This window comes from Peromyscus maniculatus, chromosome 10 (assembly GCF_049852395.1).
Source record: "Peromyscus maniculatus bairdii isolate BWxNUB_F1_BW_parent chromosome 10, HU_Pman_BW_mat_3.1, whole genome shotgun sequence".
NCBI lineage: Eukaryota > Metazoa > Chordata > Mammalia > Rodentia > Cricetidae > Peromyscus > Peromyscus maniculatus.
Window position 1 is genome coordinate 51,556,959 of NC_134861.1, and position 21,896 is coordinate 51,578,854.

Sequence of the window (21,896 nt, forward strand, 5' to 3'; positions counted from 1 at the left end):
CTGTGAGTTCGAGGCCAGCCTCGTCTCCAAAGCGAGTTTCAGGAAAGGCACAAAGCTACACAGAGAAACCCTGTCTCAAATAAAAACAAAACAAAACAAAACAAAGTGAATTGAATCATTTCAACTGGCATATAAAATAAACTTCCAAAACTTCAAAATGTTTGAATTATTTTTGATTTACTATTGGTTGAATCTATACTTAAATGTAAGTGTACACTTACTGTATCATTCTTTGCAGGTGCTGTTTGAAATCAAACTAATACTTTGCAACTTAAGCACAAGATTAGTTGAGTAAAACTTAGTGAATCTTCATCAACATTGCTAATAGGCTAAGAAATTATTGTGTTGTGGATTCAGTCTAACTCATGTTGTATAAACAAAAGAAACAAAACAAAACAAAAAATCAACAATACCAGACCCTAGTCCAGCAAAGTCTATGACCATCTTTTTTTTTAAGGCTTTGACAGATCTCACAGTTGCTATTAAAAGGATTTAATCTGCCTTGGGAGGAAGATGTAGTTAACAGAAAATTTATGCTTTGGACAGCTGGAATCAATCCATTTCTTTCTAATGAAGAAAAATTGATTAAAACCCTGTTAAAATGTCACTCCCTTTATGTAGCCAGACAAGTTTCACTTCTGGTCATCTGTCAATATTTTTTTTTAAGAATAGTGCTTTTGCAATGTTCTTATGTAAATAAATACTGGCACTGATTTAATCATATTGAGTGTCATGTACCTAAATTTAATAAATTTTGATTCATATCATTGCTTTATTTATCTCTTCCTTCCTTTCTTTCTTGTGTTCTCTCTCTCTCTCTCTCTCTCTCTCTCTCTCTCTCTCTCTCTCTCTCTCTCTCTCTCTCACTCTCTCTCTTATTATTATTTTAGACCAGTAGTGTTTTTTTTTATTTTACAATACTATTCAGTTCTACATAACAGCCACAGATTTCCTTGTTCTCCCCCTTCCTGCCCCCTCCCCTTCCCCCCAGCACACCCCCTTTTCCCACCACCTCCAGATCAAGGCCACCCACGAAAACTGAGATCGACCTGATAGACTCAGTCCAGGCAGGTCCAGTCCCCTCCTCCCAGATTGAGCCAAGCGTCCCTGTATAAGTCCCAGGTTTCAAACAGCTATCTCATGCAGCGAGCCCAGGACTTGGTACCACTGCCTAGATGCCTCCCAAACAGATCAAGCCAATCAACTGTCTCACCTATTCAGAGGGCCTGATCCAGTTGGGGGCCCCTCAGCCTTTGGTTCATAGTTCATGTGTTTCCATTCGTTTGGCTATTTGTCCCTGTGCTCTATCCAACCTTGGTTTCAACAATTCTCGCTCATATAAACCGTCCTCTTTCTCGCTAATTAGACTCCCAGCGTTCCACCTGGGGCCTAGCCATGGATGTCTGCATCCAGATTCCTCAGTCCTTGGATGGGGTTTCTGGCACAACTATTAGGGTGTTTGGCCATCCCATCACCAGAGTAAGTCAGTCCCGGCTGTCTCACGGCCATTGCCAGCAGTCTTTTGTCGGGGTATCTTTGTGGATTTCTGTGGGCCTCTTTAGCACTTTGTTTCTTCCTTTTCTCATGTGTTTTTTTTCTAGGTCTCTGGGCTGTCCAGTCTTCAGTTCCTGGCTATCTAAGCAGTACCACGCATAGGTGTCCTCTTGTTGAGAGGTCTCAAGTAAAATTGGACATTAGTTGACCACCCCCTCAAGTTCTATGCCCTCATTTCCCCAGCACTTCTTGAAAGCAAGACTGAGTTTCAGTCAAAGGTTTTGTGGCTGGGTTGGTATTCAAGTTATTTTTGGTAGCCCTGTAGGGTACCTTCCTGCACCCCAAATACTAGAATGTAATGGTGAAGGCTCTATTCAGGCTCCATCTTGATCTCTCCATGTTCAACGAGCTATGTGGATGTTGTCCTTAGCGATGGTGCCCCTTGTCAGTTCGCTGAGAGCAACCCTCTGTCCTATAATCAGCCTGGGTTTTTTCAGAGGCTCCATGGAACACCCTTGGCCAACAAGTCAGGCTAATGCAACCCAGTCCTGTTAATGGAAGCCGTGCTTGGCTTCAAGAATTGATCAGTTGAGACTCTGCATACTCCATTACAAGAAGTCTGCCCTAGGACCACTCTCATAGATATTCCAGGAAGTTTCCACTGCACTAGGTTTCAACACTGCCTTCCAAATGCCTGCCTCCTCAATTCTAGCCTTCTGTCTCTGTGCTTTCTCCCTCCATCCCATCTCCCTCACAACCAGATCTCTCCCACTCCTATCCAGACCCCAACACCAATCCACATAGAAAATCTATTCTATTTCCCCATTGCAGGGAGATTCACGTGTCCTATCCTTCTTCATTTCATAACTTCTTTGGTCTATGGATTATAGCTTAAAAATTATTTACATATAAGTAAATACACACTGGATTTGTCTTTCTGGTTCTGACTTACCTTGTTTGGGAAATTTTTTTTCTAGTTCCATTCATTTGCCTGTGAATTTCATAATGTCTTTTTTTTTAAAAAAAAAAAAACAACTAAGTGGTACTCCATGTACCACATTTTCTTTATTCATTCTTATGCTTAGGAACGTCTAGGTTGTTTCCAGTCTATAGCTTTTAAAAACAAAGCCATAAAAATGAACATAGTTGAGCAAGTGTTCTTGTGGTAGGATTGAGTGTCCTTTGGGTGTATGCCCAGGGGTGGTATAGCTGGGTCTTGAGATAGACAGATTCTCAATTTTGTGAGAAACTGCCATATTGATTTCCACAGTGGTTGTATAAGTTTGCACTCCCATCATCAATGTAGGAGCATTCCCTTTGCTCCACTTCCTCTCCAGCATATGATGTCACTTGTGTTATTGATTTTCACCATTCTGACTGGGATGTCAGAGTTGTTTTGATTTGCATTTCCCTGGTTGCTAAGGATGTTGAACATTTCTCTAATTGTTTCTTAGCCATCTGAGATTCCTCAACTGAGAAATCTCTGTTTAAATCTATTTCTTAATGGTGGAGAGGGATTAGGAAGAGAAACAGTGGCTGGATATAAAATAAATAAATCTAATTAAAAATTCAATGGGACCTCAAAATTGAATTTCTTCTATAAGAGAAAAATATCTATTGGAAAAAGTGTCAGCCTATAGAATGGGAAAATATTTTTACTAAATCCACATCTTATACAGGACTAGTAAGCCAAAAGTTATAAAGAATTCAAGAAACTAGACAATAAGAAATCAAATAATCAAATTTAAAAATTGCTTTATATAAGGGAATACTAGAAAAAATTTGCAGGTTCATTTAGATTGTCACTTTAATCAGATAACAAAGAGGCCCAAATTCAGAATTTGGATTTCTATATCTTTTTTTTCTTTAACATAAGATTAGTTATACCCAATGGCTAGAGCATTAGTTAATTATCATTGTCAGCTTGACTGAGTTTGAAGTAACTAGTTAGATAGGACTTTGGGTGTGTCTATAAGGATATTTCCAGAGAGGTTAAACTGGGGAGTTTATAAACTGACAACATGACCTCTCTATGGTGGGGTTAAGGAGAAGGTTTTATTGTAGATGAGAGAGAGAGAGAGAGAGAGAGAGAGAGAGAGAGAGAGAGAGAGAGAGAACAGCCAAAGACATCTGGAAGAGTAGAGTAGATTAAACATGGCCAGCAGCAGACTGGACATAGCCAGAGCTATCTGCGAGAGAAGAGAGAATACCAGGAGACAAAGAATAGAGGAACTATAATGAGAAGCAAGAATAGAGAGGGTCATGAGAGAGGAGAATAACAGGTTTATAAGGGAATTGAGTATCTGGGGGCAGGGAAGTTTGAGAGCTGGAGGGAGTTTATGGGAGAGGAGGAGATACATAGAGCTAGGATGGACTGTGAAATATGTAGTAGATATTTATGATTCTGAGGGAGCCTGGAGGCCAGCATCAGCTTTGATATGCTAATAGGAGCCACAGATAGATTGGAACCAGTTTCTCAAGTTCCTGGGGAACACTGACTTTTATCTAACCATAATCCAGGTTGAACTCATTTCTGGATATTTGGACTGCCTTTTGGAGTTTGGGGAGTTTGAGTTTCCTTCAGACCTGACCAGGAGGCAATACCACCTTGTATGATTGAATGTGGAAAGCTTCATTTCATAACATAACATGAGGTCCAGACTTGAAAAAAAAAATGAGAAAGTTATCTGATAAATACCATTCAACTGTCTTTGTTTCCTTATTGTGGATACAGTGTGCTATGGTAATACATTGTGCATCCCAATAAAACTTATCTGGGGATCAGAGGACAAAACCAGCCACTAGATTAGACATAGAGGCTAGTGATGGCACACATTCTTAATCCTATCACTTTGGAGGCAGAGATCTATCCATCTGGATTTCTGTGAGTGTAAGACCACACTGGGAACAGAGGCAGGTATGGTGACACACACCTTTAATCCAAACACTTGAGATCTCATGCCTTTGCTTGGGAAGCACACATACCTTTAATCCCAGGACGTAAGATGGCAGGGCAGAAAAAGGTATATAAAGTGTGAGGAAACAGGAACTCACGCTCTTGAGACTGAGAATTTCATAGAGGTAAGAATGTGGCTGACTTGTTCTTTTCTCTGATCTTTCAGATTTCACCCCAATATCTGGCTATTTTTTTTATTTTTGTTTTTGTTTTATTTTACAATACCATTCAGTTCTACATAACAGCCACAGATTCCCTTGTTCTCCCCCTTCCTGCCCCCCTCCCCTTCCCCCCAGCCCACCTCCCATTCCCACTTTCTCCAGATCAAGGTCCCCCCCCTCAGGACTGAGATCAACATGATAGACTCAATCCAGGCAGGTCCAGTCCCCTCTTCCCACATTGAGCATAAGTCCCTGCATAAGTCCCAGGTTTCAAACAGCTAACTCATGCAAAGAGCCCAGGACCTGGTACCACTGCCTAGATGCCTCCCAAACAGATCAAGCCAATTGACTGTCTCACCTATTCAGAGGGCCTGATCCAGTTATTATTAATAAGATCTTTTAAGATTCATATTACAGTGCATCCATACATTGCCATTGAGGTGATAATGCCTTATCTGCCATGATGGACGTTATCCCCTCAAACCTAAATAAATCTTCTGTAATAAACTGCCATTTGCCCAGTAATTGTTTGCAGCAATAAGGACATCAATTAATATGGTGAGATTTCATAGGAATGATTCTGATTTATAACTAATATATTAAAGCTTATTCAATTTCATTTAACTGGATATATATTTCCCCAAATAACTATGATCTGTTTTAAAATTGTTCTAGTTTAAATCCTGTACTAAAATATCACAGAAAAAAGCAACTTGGGGGAAAGGGTTTATTTGGTTTACAATTCCAGGTCACAGGCTGTCACTGAGGGAAGCCAAGGCAGGAATCTAGAAGACACCATGGGGAACCAATTGCCCGCAGTGGGGTGGGCCATTACATATCAATCATTAATGAGGAAAATACCCCACAGACATGTCTACAGGCCCATCCATTACAGACATTGTCTCAGTAGATGTTTCCTTTGCCCAGATAATCCTGTCATCTGTGATGTTCACAAAATAAAACAATAACAAATGTAAAATGTAAAAGTAGAATCTGAAATCAGTACTAACTATTTTGCAAACACCATTCAGTACAATCTAGAACTACAAAATAACTAATATATACTACATACTGGACAATTTGAATGTCAACACAGAGGAACTCCAATTTTGGAGAGGAAATATTCATGTTTCTGCATTGTTTATAAAAGAGTTTGTAAGGGTTTTCTGAAATAAGCCATGAAGAATGGAAGAATAAATAGTGACTGTGTAGAAAGTGGTAGAAATATTGCAGCCATTACCTGCCTGCTGTATGGGAAGTAGTCATCATTCCTTCGTTTCAGTGGTATAACACATGCTTATCTTCACTTGTTTTCTCTTTGGGGGCAAATGTACCATTGGACAAGCTAGAAATCTTCTGCTTCACTTCCCATGATGGAGGATGGTGTAGGAGACTGCTGGCCAGAAGAACCACTTGTCTTAATTTTATGTGTGTGTGTAGACTCTGCCACCTCTTAGAAGATTAATTCCTCATATTTAAATAAATATGGCAGCATTGTGATCACTGAGCTTTTGATAAAATATTCAGTAATTCCATGATATTTTTAACAGTGAACAGTTATGCTCTGCTTCCTTCTCTCCTTTTTAATTTAACTTGGTTTTTAAATTCTAGGATCTTTGTAACCTTTCTTTACATGTGTTTCCATATAATTCTGGATCTAGAGACTCTTTGTATTCACTCTAGAGTTATTCTAGTTATTATATTACATCCTTATCCTTTCTTTTACCTACATTTTGAAACAGGATCTCACTAAGTCACTGAAGCTATGCTTTAATGCCTTCTGTAGTCCAAGTTAACCTTGACTTTATGACACCTCTGTCATAGCCTCCCATGTAGCTCAGATTACAAAACTGTGCTAGCAGCCTTGGACAATGTACATTAGTAAAGTCTATTTACATTAGTTGATATACCTACTATATGTGTTAAAAGAACACTTCAAGATGTGTTATACACACACACAAAAAAAACAACAACAACAACAACAACACTGTTTAAAGAAATATACCAAGCATCAATAATCAATATTAGAGGTTATATTTTTATATAATTTTAGTGTGTGTGGGGGGGGGGTACCCAGGGATGAAGGTCAGAGGGTACCTTTTGGGATTCAGCCCTTTCCTTCCATTGTGGGATCTGACAATTGAACTCAGGTTGTCAGGTTTCTAGGACAAGCAGTTTACATGCTAAGCTATCTCACATCTAAATATTATTCCTTTCTGATTAATTTTGTCTGTGGAGAAGCTGAGGCACAAAAAGACCAAAGAAGCTTGTAGCTGGAGAATTTCTCTTCAGCTCCCGCCAAGTCCTGCCAGTCCCAGAGCCCACTTATAAAATAACAGACAGACTCTTACATTATTTAATCTGCTTGGCCATTAGCTCAGGCTTATCATTGTCTAGCTCTTACCCTTATATTTAGCCCATTTTTTATTAATCTATACTTTGCCACGTGGCTTGTGGCTTATCAGTACCTTATATCTTTCTTGTCCTGGTGGAGGCGCCAGCAGTTTCCTCCTCTGCCTTCCTGTTCCCTCAATTCTCCTCTCAGTTAGTCCCACCTATACTTCCTGTTTGGCTACTGGCCAATCAGTGTTTATTTATGCAGAGTGATATCCATGGCACTTTTCTGTGAGCATAGGTCATTTACAAATGTGTGTACATGATAGTTAATCATTTAAGATCATGTTCAGATTGTATATTCTTCCAGTATACTAATAATGAACCAGATTCTCAACTCATTAACTCAATATCTGAGGAAACAATTTAGAATTTTTCAGTGTTTATTATGTGTTCTGCTAATCTGTAAATACTATGAATTTAATGTGTGTGACTATGGATGAGACAATTCTGCTGATTTGGGGGAAACTGAGTTTCAGAGAAATAGCTGAACATTCACGAGGTCATACATCTGAAAAGCAAAACAAAATTAGGTTAAATAAATTATAATAATATTTAGCTTGCATTTGAGGACTTGAGTTTCTCAAAATTATATTAGAATTATTAAAACATTGATTTATTTTGAAATGCTACTGGGTTTTGCCTTAGGTACCATCATGAGACCATTAAATTTTAAAGGTGGTTTTGGTGCAAAGCCTGATATATTTTTGCCCTGAGTTTACCTTTTTACCCATTATTCCCTTATTGCCCAAGTCCCCCGGAAATTTTCTCCTTACTCCTCTGACCAGTGGAGACAGTGATGTTTGCTGACTCAGATGCATGAGAGCCATCTGAGCTTTGCCCATCTCTGGCTCCTGCTCTGGAAGCAGGTCCTCTTCCCACCAGCCTCTGCTTGTGTTCTGAACCACTGTTTGCATCTAACTTAAAAATATCTCCTTCCACCGTCCTCTGTAGTTCTGAGTTTTAATGGCATATTAACTTACATTTTTCATGTTAATTATCTGTTTTTTAATTGCATCCAAGAGTCTAAGGGAAGAGGTTGAAGAAGAATGATCTCACCAGGAGAGGAAGGAAGGAAACCATTAAAGTGGATAGAATATGAAAAACACTGTGTTTAGTTAAGTGGTTTAGCCCGATTTTTCTTACATATATGTAAAACCATTTTGTGAGGGAAGGGACATGGGGAAACACTGTAGAGAGCAATTACAGGATAAATTCTTGAGTACACTGCATGTCAGATGTGTGATAACAGAAAGCGAAAAACAAGACTGCCTTTCCAAAGTTGCAAGCTTTTTAATTTTTTTAAACTTAAAAAACATTAATTAGTTTATTTATTCTTCTCTCATCTATTGCATCCTGAGTGCAGTCTTTCTGCTCTCCTCTCCTCCCCCGACCTCGTACCTCCTCTGTTTCTACTCCTCCTCTGTTTCTCGTCAGAAAATAGTAGAAATCTCAGGGATATCAACCAAACATAGCATGCCAAGTTACAGTCAGACCAGGCACATATCCTCCTACTAAGTTTGGATGAGGCAAACCTGTAGGAGAAAAAAGGTCCCAAAAGCAGACAAAGTAGTCAGAGACAGCCTTCTCTCCAAATGTTAGGAGTCTCAGAAGAACTGGGCTGGAAAACTGGCTCCATGGACAAGAGTGGATACTTCTTTTGCAGAGGACCTAAATTGAATTCATAATACTTAGGTCCAGTGACTCACAACTGTTTGGAACTCCACCCCGAGAAGATCCAACACCTTTGGCCTCCAGGTTCACAATACTCGCATGCATATACCCACACAAATACATATATATATACAAAATTAAAATAATGAAAAGGGGTGGTCAAATTTTCTATTGCTTAGGAGTTTCTTGAATATTGTTTTGTGCAGCTCTACAATCACTGATTTAAGGGCCCATCTCCACCCTCATTCTCTCTCACACATGTGTGAATATGGATAAAGTTACCAAAGCTATTTGTATTATTGAATGTATTTTCCTTTCTCATATTATTTTTTATTTCAGATTTTTGATTGATTTTTATTATTTATTTGGTTGATATTGGTATGACATGTCTCAGCCATTTATTTTTAACTAATATTACTGTTTTAAATTAGTAATTAATAAAGTTTATCCAAATGTCCAAGAAAATCATTACTAGAAAACAATTCAGTCTTATCAACACTGAATTGAATGAAAATTATAAAGAAAATTACTATTTTAACATAATATTGAGTATTTTTTTGTGTATAGAATATACCAGCACCAACTAAAATAAACTTTGTTATAGGAAACATGCAACAAAACCCACAAGAATACTGCTTGAAGTAAATTATCTGAATGGGAACAAACTGTCAAAACATAAAGTCATTAAGTAAATGAAGCTACATTTGCAATCAGAAAATGCAGCAATTAAGTAAATTATTTCATCATTTATTTATGGACTTGGAGCTGCTCTTACCACTTTTATTTAGTAGTAGGTGACTCTATTCTAGTAAACCATAAAAATTAAAGGATAAAATGAATCACATACATACATATATCTGTACTAGATTCACACAAGAAGCTTGAATGCAGTAAAACTAAACTGTTACCTGTACTTAGTTATCTCAGGGTTGATGGAAGTGAAAGAAATGGGCAAGGGAAGAATATTAGCAGTTATTGTATAATGTCTGTCCTCTTGTATCTTTACAAGTATGCATTCATTTTCTAATTAGAAATTAAATAAAATTTTAGAAAGATTTACAATAATACAACAAAGGAATTACTATTGAGTGAATTATAAACAATCTGTAACAAATTATTACATTTTTAATGTGTGGAAGTTTAACTCCAGGTAGATTGAAAAAAAAGTACTTATAAATCTTTTCATGTAAAATTAATAATAGAGTTTATTATGTGGTATCTTTTACTTTAAAAGTAGTCATTACAATGTGATACATTATTACTATGCCATTTTAATTGCTAGAAATTTGTGTGCTTTATTGTGAATATTTTCAATTTGGATTTTTGACCCCAGGCAACATCATTATAATGTAGCATTCCTTTTCATATATTAGAAAATGTTACAAATCAAAAGGATAAATTATAAACAAAACGAATTAATTCTGACATTCTACAATTTTCTGATCATTTTCTTTTTGTCTTCTTATAACAAAGAAACTTCAGCAAGTTCATGAGAAGTGAACAAATGAAAGAAAAATTCTACAAGTTATAAAGAACTTTAGGAGAACCATTCCATTGATTAATAAAACAGGAAAATCAAGAAGCAAATTAATGTTAAAATGTAAAACAAAAGCTTCAATCTAGGAAAACACTCTACTACATCATCTTGTAGGTGAGGTAGGACTCTCAGGTTTATGTATTTTCATCCTCCAGGATATAAGCATAAGGACATAGTGAAAACCCACAGTGAGATGGAGTTTGTTGATCCTAAGCTTCTTATTCACGTGTTATACTAGTGTATCAAGAGGCAAAATAAATTTGATTTCTTGTGTATGCTGCCCCTGTCCTCTGCCTAAGAAGTGTGCATTTGGGATCTTTCTCTTCTTGGATGTCTCAGTATTTAAGATTCACAATTGGAGAAAGAATTTGATGCTTCACATCTGCAATAGTCGATCTCAGGAGGCTATAGCAGGAGGACTGCAGCTAAGTGATTAGAATCGCTTCTTGGCCTTTTGGCAAAGATCAAGTGTAGAATTTCAGCGACAGAATTCCATGATAACATGAACTACAATATGAGATCTTGTTTCAAAAAACAAAACAAGTAAAGCAAACCATGTTTTAACTATAAACTTCTTGACTTTCAAAATACTAAGAGCCATGTTTTTACTATTGAATTTGGAATATTCAAGGTTTGCGACAACACTCAGCTCATAGCAACACTGGACCAAATTTGTTAGAGTTAACCAGTTGGCAGGCGTCTGTGGCATTGAATGCAGCAGGTAGATTGATAAAAGCTGGGTTCTCAAAGGGGAGGTCCGAAGAATTATGGCCTGCAGTTCTCTCTGTGTTCTACCTTTCCTGTGTCCTCAAAGATACTCATTCTTCAGTTATGTTTTGATCCACTTTCTTCTTCATTTTCATATATGACTCTGTGTTAAGCATCAAGACAATATGCATTCAAGTGGGGTACCCAAGGGCTAACCATGGCCTGTGTTTACTCTTACTTGCATTTGGTGAAATATATTTAGGCATATCAAATATCGTTTTTTTCATCTTTTTTCTAGTTATCTGTCAAAGGTATTACATGAGAAGGTCATGCTTTAGCAGGTTTTTCCATCCTTTCATAGCACTGTATTTCCATTAACTGCATGTTACTGATGCTTTTAGTTCCTAAAATTGTCGGTCTTAAAAAAATATTATACTTATTACCTTACATTTTTGGACATGAAAATTCTAAAATAAACTTCATTGCAGGAAAAATCAAACAAAACACAAAATATAAATAGGAAATTTGGGGGGGGGAAGCATGTGTTTCTATGTCTTTTTTTTTTCTTCTAGAAATTTTCTACAATTATTGGTTCAGGGCCATATTAACCTATTAACTGTTTTAATCATCATGCTTTATTTCTGCTGCTGACTCCACTGCTTTCTGCTTATCCAATCCCTTGGGAATATATTCTGTCTGTGGAGGAACTCCAGGAAAATATTTCCAGATCAAGTTCTTTAATTTAATCACATCTACAATACTCCTTTTGGCATTTGGTAATGTATTTGCAGAGCTTGGGACATCAGCATGTCTGGGAGACTATCACTTACCAAAGTACTGTTGGTATAGAATACACTGTCCTAAGCTATTGTAGACTAATCTAGCTACAGTCTCTACTTACTCCGTATTGCCCCATTGCCATTCTCATACTCATCTGAGAAGTTTCTGTATTCTCTAAAGTTTTACAATTCACTTGTTCACATAATGCCCATCATAAGATTTCCTGATTCTTCTCTCTCACCCAGTCACATGTCTGAGAGTCAAAAATAGTCATGACGTCACCTGCAATTACCATTTCTCTGTTATATTCTTAGTAAATACCTCAAGCTTTTCCTTAAATTCTCCCAAAACATAATTTCTATGATTCAGAAGTCTTCCTCTGACAAAAGAAACCAGAACCCATCAACTCTATTCCATGTTTTAGGTTTTTTCATTATGTATAATAGCCCTTGTCTTCACTTTTTGTTCAATTTTTAAATTATCATCTACTTTCTTTTGCCACAAATAACGGCATATCTATGAAAGAAGAAACTACACATGTTTTCACTGATTTGTTAGCTTTGAAACCATGCCTGATGCAAATATTTGAGAGTATAAATAACTAAGTTTCCATTATATTTTGGGCATTGCCATTACATTTTATCTAGCCTATTGATCAAAATTACAATTATGAGTAGAGCTAAACATATAGTTGAGAAGTGGAGGGTCTACATATTATGTAAAAGTCCTGGGTTGAATTCTCAGTCCAAACAAAAATAGTACTTGCTTATTAAAACTGAAATTATAATAACCATTAAGCATTGATTTAAACAAGAGTGAATATTGTTTTTCTACAAACTGTATCAATTGAGTAAATATGCAGTTAATCTCAACGGTTCTTGATCTCAGAAGGTTTACATACAACGTGAAAGAGAAAGTCATGAAAAAACGAAGAAGGGAGCTAAAATCTAAGTGTTTTATTTGTGTATATAAAGGTGAGTGTACATGAATGAGTATGTAAAGATAATTATATGTGCAAGTGCAAGAATACAGTACTTATATATAAGGGCATGATTGTACATTATATCTGGATATTTTCAAAATAGTATTTTGTGACTACTTTCTGACATTATTGTCTCATAGGGGTTTCTAAGTTAACGTTTAAGTCCCGCCCCCCCCCCCAGAAAAAAATGTTTTTTTGTGTTTGTGCTCAGATTTGCTGCTTCTACCATGGGCAAAGATAATTAGTGTTTGAAACTTCAGCAAAAGTTAAATGATATCTTTGCAAAGAAGTAAGACTATGGAAGTTTGGGTGATAAAAATGCCCATATATTTTAAGAGATATTCAGACTGTCAAAAAAACTCTTCCTGAATTCCTATAGATTAAAATTATGAGAGCTTGTGAAGCTACCACAGTCAACAGAGAGTAAAACCTTGGCCTTTACAATCTCACCAGCATGAACTGCTTAGCAAATAGGCAGGATGAATCTACAAATCTGAATTTTGTCAAACAAGTGTGTTCTTGGTGTAATGGGGAGACTTTCCACCCAAAATATTTACCCCATTAGTATTAAACCTAGGAATTATTGAAACAGAGGAATGTAAAGTAATTAATATTGAAATAGAAAGATACAAATTTTAAACTAGAAATGCAGAAATAAAAGATTAATTCTAATTTAATATAAACTACTGTTTAATAATTGTTAGCAAATTTTTCATACAACATAGTATTTTAATCATATTCTTTCCCCTTCCAACCTTCTCCCAGACCCTCCCCACCTCCCTCCTCACATGTATTACTCTTGTCTTTGTTTAAAAAAAAAACCCTGAAAATCAATGACAACAACCAAAAGAAAATTAAAACAAACTATATAGAATAGCGACAAAAAATACCCAAACAAAACAAAAATTTCACACAAATACACACACAGAACAACAAACAAACAAAACAAAATAAAAACATGAAGTTTGTTTTATATTAGCCAAGTACACCAGGCCTGCCCTGGAGTGTGGAGAAAATGTCTACTGAAAGGATATTACAAAACATTTATACACCAAACACAAGGGCATCCTAGCTCATCAAAGGAATACTGCTACAATTCAAATCATATATTGACTGTAACACAGGGATAGTGGTTGACTTCAGAACATGATTCTCAACAATAACCAGGCCATCTAGACAAGAAATCAACTGAGAGAGGCTGGAATAAAGTAATATTATAAATCAAATGATCTTAATAGACATTTACAGAACATTCCATCCAAATATAAAAAGAATGTACTTCCTTTTCAGTAGTCTATGGAATTTTCTTCACTATTGTTTTGGTATTTTCAAGTTACAGATTAACTTGTACATATGGTTTTCATTTATACTTTTTTGTTAAGATTTACCCATCTAATACAGCTTACCAAGTAGAAATATGTTCTTTGTGTCCCCAAGGGCCTTTAAAAATATATTTGGTTTGATGTAGTCCTAAAATTTATTCTTATATTATTACATTCATATTTGTCCTGACAGTGTCAAAAGATTAGGGAAGACTTCCAGTGCCTTAGTAATTATTAAGGTAATAATGTTACTGCCATTTGCATAGGAATCACATCATAGATGCATACACAAACACACACATACTCACACACACAGATATTCACAGGCACACATAGGGACACATTACATAGATACACACACACACACACACACACACACACACACACAGATATACATCCACTTACTGAACCAACTTGTGCTTAGAAAATTCTTCATAAAATCGCAAAGCAATTTTATAAGATGTTAACTATTAACATTTCCTGTTTGATAGAAAACTACATAAAAGATTTCTTCTGCTAACCAAATATTTCTGTTCATTCAATCAATATCACTGTTTGATCCCACTTCAGGCTATAACAAATACTCTTTCCAAGTAAATTAGTTTTTAAAAACAACTCTGATGATCTGAGGATGAAATATCTTACCAAGTGATTCATACATAGCATACATAGCCTGAAAGATAAATCCCCACCAGGTGCACCCACAGTTTGAAAGTAACTACCATGTTTTCATTCTCCAGAGCTTTCTTCTGTGCCCACATTCCCCAGAGAATATGCGTGCAGTATAAAATGTTAATATTTTTTCAGTCCTGACTATTTAGACAGCAATGTCACCTTTAAAATTAGCTCCTTTGATATTGATAAAACTGTCTTTGGCTTGGTTCTCTTAGTAGAGTGGCTAATCAATCATTACTGGTGATTTTCAAAATAGGAACATGAGTCACAAGTTAAACTACTGTGGCACCTCTTCCCTGTGAGATGTCAGTGTAACTGTGATGAGTGCTTTCTTATTACTTTTGGAGGTTTTCCTCATCGTGTGTGCAATATCTTTGGTTACATGAAGAAGAAAATCAACAATATGTTGGATATCAGAAGTTTATTAGACTACTTTGCATATTCAGAATTAAAAAAAAAAAACAGAATCTTTACGTATAGCCCTTGCTAACCTAACCTAAAGTTCACTATGTAGACCAACCTAGCTTTGAACTCACAGAGTTCTGCCTCCTTCTGCTTGTAACTGCTAGAATTCTGCTGGAATTAGAGCCATGTGCCACCGTAATGGGAAGATTAAATACTTCTAAAACCCATCATCTCTGTGTTAAAAAATTACAACAAAAACTGGAAAGGTAAAATTTTCTAATCTTTGGAATGGCCGCTAAGTAGCGACTAGAGTCTGAGTCAGTGCATAGTGAAGCAGAGAATTCAGCTAGTTAAATCCTGATTCTAAATCAACTTCGGGGTGTTATTTACATTATAACACCCAAAGCATCTATTAACACCTTAGCCCCTAGTACTTGAGAACATGACTTCATCTGGAATAAGGCGGGTGTTAGGTACTTGTCTTGTTGTTGTGAGAAAAAAAAAAAACCTGACAAAACAACTTTTTTTGTTATAAATTCATACGTTGAAGTTTATTGGAATTAGTCAACATGGCCCTGGTAAATTATGCCTAAAGCATTTCACAGATAAGAACTCTCAATGTAACAGCAATTTTAAAAATGATGGTCACCTTTCTAGCATGCTTAAAAGGAGCTTGTCAGGATTGTCCCTGTCCTTCTCCAGGATGATCGAGTCCTTTCTAACACTCTGATTCCGAGTAGGCAGCAGAGAGCATGCTGGCTGATTAGGGTCTTACTACTTGGCTTGCCATGTGCTGTTTTGAAAACTGACATGGAATGAGGGCTGGAGAGATTGCTCAGCCATTAAAGGCTAGGCTCACAACCAAAACAACTTTTAAAGTAAGGATTTGTTTTGGCTCAGAGTATCAAGAGGTGCATTCCATTACATCAGGAACAGGAAGGTGAAAGGAGCAGGAATAAGCTGGTCACATTACATTCTGTATCAGGAAGCTGGTAGTGACTGATTTTAGTACTTAGCTCTTTTCTCCTACACATGCAAAATGGGACCACTGCCCATAGAATGCTGTTGCCTAATTTTCAGGTCAGTCTTCCTGCCTCAATTAGCCTAGTCTAAAAAAATCTATCACAGGGATGCCAGGAAATTTGCTTCCATGGTGATTCTCAAATCTGCCATCTTAATAATCGAGATTGACTATCACACAGTCATTTCTGCTATAGTTATTAAAGTTAAGATGATTGGAACAATTGTGCTCACACACATTTAGGATTGTTGACTTAATGAGATAGAAGGAATGAGATTGAATGAGATGTGTGTGAAGATGGAGGCAAAGGTGGAGTATGGGATCCATCAGTCAGTGGAAGATTGTCAGTGGGAAGTGGAGGATTGTCAGTGTCACTCTTAGGTGTATGACCTTTCACTGGCACATGACCTACCTACTCTCCCTTTCTCAGCAGCTTCCAAATGCCGTCAGTTCCTCAGACATGCTGCAATCTTGTCCCACTTGGGATTATGCAGGTCCAGCCTTGGTGACCTGAAGCATCACTGGCAAATTAAAGCATACAGTATGTATTATATAGATATATAATGTTTTCAATAAATTTATTAGATGTCCAAAACATGTATTTGCACAATTGTTTTGAATGACAATTTTGTGGTAATATTAAAGCCTATTTTGTTGTGTTAAAATTCTCCTTATTCTCAAAGATACCAGAAACCAGAAAGTTGAGTCACAAAGCATGGAGGAACTAAGTTGATAATGACCTGTGTACTTCATCTCTACTAGCTAACTTTCACAGGGTAGGAAGATGCTATGGCACACTACTGAAAGAGAAAAATAATCAGTTGTCTATGATTCCTCATAGGTAGAACGATGACTATGCTAGCAAGATATGCCTATTGGTGCAATGATAACTTGAATATTATGGGTGTAACCAAACATTTTCTGATGGGATAAATGTAAGGCTCAATTCAAGATAGAACCCATACTGGGCATCATTATCAGGGCCAAGAACCTGTGACTAGATGGGTCACATACCCTAGGTGGAAAGAATATTACAATTATTTTAAATGGACTGAGTTTTAAAATGACTGCTAATATTTTATTGATATATCTATACACCAGTGCATCTCTCAACATACAGAGAAGAGGAGATTGTGGACTTCTCAGACCTAAATAGTATACCTATATCACTCCTCTCCTCCCAAGGGTCAGGGACCATTGCAGAAGAGGGATGAGAATAATCATAAGAACCAAGGATGTTACATCATTGAAAGAAAACAGTCCTTTCCAGGCACAATAGGCCAGATGCTCATAGGAACTGACAATAAATATGGCAACATGCACAAGAGCTGTATAGGCCCAAGCAAGACAAAAATCACAGCATGGAAGGAGTCATTGGGCATGAAGTCCTACCTGTAGCTGAAGAGTTATTGGCATTTTGTAAATACTAGGAGAGTCATTTCTAAGGCATAACTCCTGATAAGTCAATTGCTGCCCATGATAGGGCACATACTAATGTGTATTTGGGCAACACAAATTGGGCTGCATGGGTAAAAATAAAAATCAAACAGAAAAAGCGAACATGAAATTGAGTAGGTAGATAATGTGGGGTGAATCTGTGAAGAGTTGGGGAGGGAGAGTAAAAAGGATCAAAATACATTGACATGATCACTTAATAAAAATATTATTTTAAATTTTAAAAAGTAAACATAGATATCTTGTAGTTAGCTTTAGGTCTGAAGAGAAACGGAGTGCAGAATGAGCCTGACATATGAACTAGCAGTGTGTATGCATTACATATTTGTAACTGACAGTGCCCATGGCTCCATTTAGGATTTACTCATCAGTCATGTCAACTTTTGAGAGTTCTAGAAATAGAAGAAAAACTGAAGTGCCTTTTGAGATGTCCTTTTACACTTCTATAAGGTTATTGTATATCCATTAACTTAGATGACAAAGGAAATGTCATCTGAGTTGAGTGAGTGGATGCCAAAATGCTGAAAGCGCCATTGTCTCAGGTGAGGGAGCAAATGTACAGCCTCAAGGGGTAGAAGCTCTGACTCTGTCTGTGTGGTGACACATGGTGCTCAGTATCCTTACAGATTTGTGAGGAAAAAGGATCATAAACCATCAAATAACATGATATATAGAACCTGGCCTTGGAGCTGACCCAGATTATTCTTCATCTATTTCAAACTGATGGTCTCTGTCCTATAATAAATATCATTCACCCAGAGGGACAAAGAGACAATGGGACCAGGAAAAAAATGAATCAAACTAAGAACACTCCTGAAAAATATGGAAGGGGAATCAGAATTTTTAGTGTGAGTTCACAGCAGAGTTGAGGGAATAGATTTGAGGGTTCTGGTTTAGCATCCCATTGGAGTAAAATTAACTCCCTCTGAACACTATTAAAATGAAAATAACACACTATTGGATCTTTGCCATCAAAAATCATACTACAGTCTGTAGTATAAAGAAAAAGCTTAGGGCCAAGAGTTGGATCAGTGAGTAAAGGTGCTCTTTATTAAATCTAGCACTGGAGTTACTGGGACCCACAGGGTAGAAGAAAAGTGACTACCATAAATGGTCCTCTGATATCTCCATGCATACTATGACATGTACACATCTATGCATGCATGCATGCATATACACCTACACATACATAATAAAATGTAAATAAAAATTAAAACAAATGATTAACATTGATAGTCTCCACTTATTGGATAAAACTGGAACACTCAGGGAGCTTCACTGACTAAATAAATGAGGGACTCAAAGGAAGTATGTTAATATTAAAATTTTAACTAATTCTAAAAAATAACTTTAGGGCTATAATATCCGAAAAACAGAAAAAATGGGAAATGAAAGTGTCCTTTGATGTCACTTGCTCCTGATCTTCATCAGGGGATAAAGGAGGAAGTCGTGAAGTGTTTAATTTGTTATCTAGAAAAGTTTATAAGTAAATCATAGCATCAAAATTTGAAGGACTTAGGGATTGATGTCCAACTTTCTTATAGGAAATAGGAAAACAAATACACTCATCATTTTTACATACATAAAATTTAAGAAAACACTAACACTGACATCAATTGCTGTAAAGTTAGCGGGAGGGGCAGACACTTCAAGAGTCAGGTGTGAAGGAAATTTCTTTTAGAAAAGTATTTGTGTGTGTGTGTGTGTGTGTGTGTGTGTGTGTGTGTGTGTGTATGTGTGTGTGTGATATTAACTTACAGTTTTTTTTCCTTACCATACTTTCTTATATAGTTATGGTCAACGCAAGCCCTATCAACTCCACTGTTCTTTTTCCTTGTCCCTCTGCTTGCTTCTCAACCCCTAGTACTCTACTGGCATGCATTTTTAACACACTTTTCCTCTAAGCAACTTTTAAACACGCTACTGTATCTTAGAGGAGAATTCTACTTCTGCATTTCAAAAAGTCAGTGTACTTTGCCATTAATGGAATAATTTTAATAGTAATGTGAACTGTTTTTTATGGAGATGTAAGAACCATGCCTTTTAGCAGACAAAATATATACTATAACACTTATAGCCTCATTTAAAACATACTTTTTACATACCGATTTCCATCTATTAACAATGTGGCAATAAGTTTTAGAAGTTAACAGTGAGTAAGGTCAATATTTTTTCCCACTTTCTAAGGAACATATTTACATCTAGATAGATGAGGAGATTTTAGCCATGTGTGTATGAAAGTGATAATTCTTAATTTCCAATTACAGCTTTAAAGCTGTTATCAAATTATCATACTCATTATCATGAAAGCCAAATGTTTTCTCATATTTACAGAAAAAAATGGAAGGAAATTCTAGTTTGGATCCTATATGTAGTGCAGACCTCATAGGATATTGCAAAGGTGTCTATTGGCTTAATTTCTGAGATGCTAACACCATACCTAACACTAGATTATTTGTTAAAGAGGTTTCCTTGGCATATAGTTCTGAAGTTTGGATATGAAGGCTGCATTACTGTTTTTTCTAGATTTGTTTAAAGTGAAATTTTATGGAATTAAAATTATTGAATATGCTCTAAATATATCTTCTTTAAAACACCCCTTCTTACCATAATGATACCATAAGATATTCAATAGTAAATATGGAATCAAGAAATAAGAGGAGATGGGAAATTGTAGTAATTGACTTAGAGAAGTATGAACTGAAATCAATATCTAGCAATGTTTATATTCTATATACACAATTTCTTCAGTTTATCTTAAGCACTAGAAAAATGCTTAAAATATTCTAAATTTACATTTGATAGAATTTAGGAGATTGTTAGCAACAGATTATAATCAAAGACAGAATTCAGATAACTACCTCTAATTCAAGTAGAATGAAAGGTCAACAACAATCTTAAAAACAAGTTATTATAAATATTCTCAAAATTCAGAAAAAATTCTAGACTGCTATATAGTCTTCAAATTACCTATAATTATAAAAACTTGCTCACATAATGTGTTAACTTTGCTGATAGAAAAATAGTGTGAAAATACTAGGAAAGTGAAATTATGTTTAGTAATCATTAATGTGAATTAGTGTATGGAGAAGTGTGCCATACATGACACTGTATCAGTATGTATATACAAAGAAAACATACATGTTCTAGTAAGAAAACCTCTCTTCTTTCTAAGGAGTTCTAAATTAGAGATGAATATGATCAAGACACATTTTTTTAAAAAAAAATGAAATTCTCAAATGATAACTAAAAGATGTTCATTTTTTTCTCAACACCACTGCAATTATCAAAGATTTATATCATCCCACACTTAAGTGACAATCTATTTACCTGGTACCATATATGAGGAAATTTTGAGGTAAGGCTAAGACAGAAAATAGGACCATTTATAAATATAATTAAAGAGAATATCATTTATCAGAGTGTCTCTAACAATGGAGTAAAAAAGAAGTGGCCAAATGACTTCAGATATGGATCTATATAATCACATTGGTACATTTCACTTAATGAAACATATTCAAAGAGGCCAGAGAAGGCAATCAGAAGCAAGTTGCATGGATTTTAGCTTGGTGATAGTAGCTCAGGCTAGATTAATGGCATGAAAGCTGGAAAGGAAGAGTCTGTGTTCAACCCTTAGGGGAGATGTTGCTTTGGCAGCACTTACCTACTAGCTAGCTGTAGAAATCATGAATGACAGGAAAGTACAGGGAGATGTTGATAATGAAAGAGTCAAGAATAACATTCTAAGTGATGATGTGCATAGTGTTAGGAGTTTTCCTAATAGGTTATGAGAAAGTTCGTTTAGCAAAAGGTACTCCTAATACATCCTGATTTTAAAATGTATAGGTTGAAATGCTCTCAGACTATTGAGAAATGATTTATATTTTTGATTACAATTAAAAATGAATGAGGTGAGGATACACAACCTAAAATATTAGTTTGTATTAGATCATAACTCTGGATTGTTCCTGGGCTTGTGAGTGCCTTCAGTTCTATCCTGAACAGAAAGAACTTCATGATGAGTGTCAGCATTGTGGCAGAAGTATTTTCAATAGTAAGGGTTCACATGGCCAGTGGAAATGAATGTGAGATGTCATACAGGCTCAGACCTGTATGACAATTTATTCAAGGGAAATATCTTTTTAATTCATTTTTTTTTCATTTTCAGTTCTTTGTGGTGTGTGTGTGTGTGTGTGTGTGTGTGTGTGTGTGTGTGTGTGTGTCTGTCTGTCTGTGTGTGTGTCTGTGTGTGTGTCTGTGTCTGTGTGTGTCTGTGTGACAGGACAATTTGTGGGAGTAATTTCTTTCCTTTCTACCATGTGTTTCGAACTT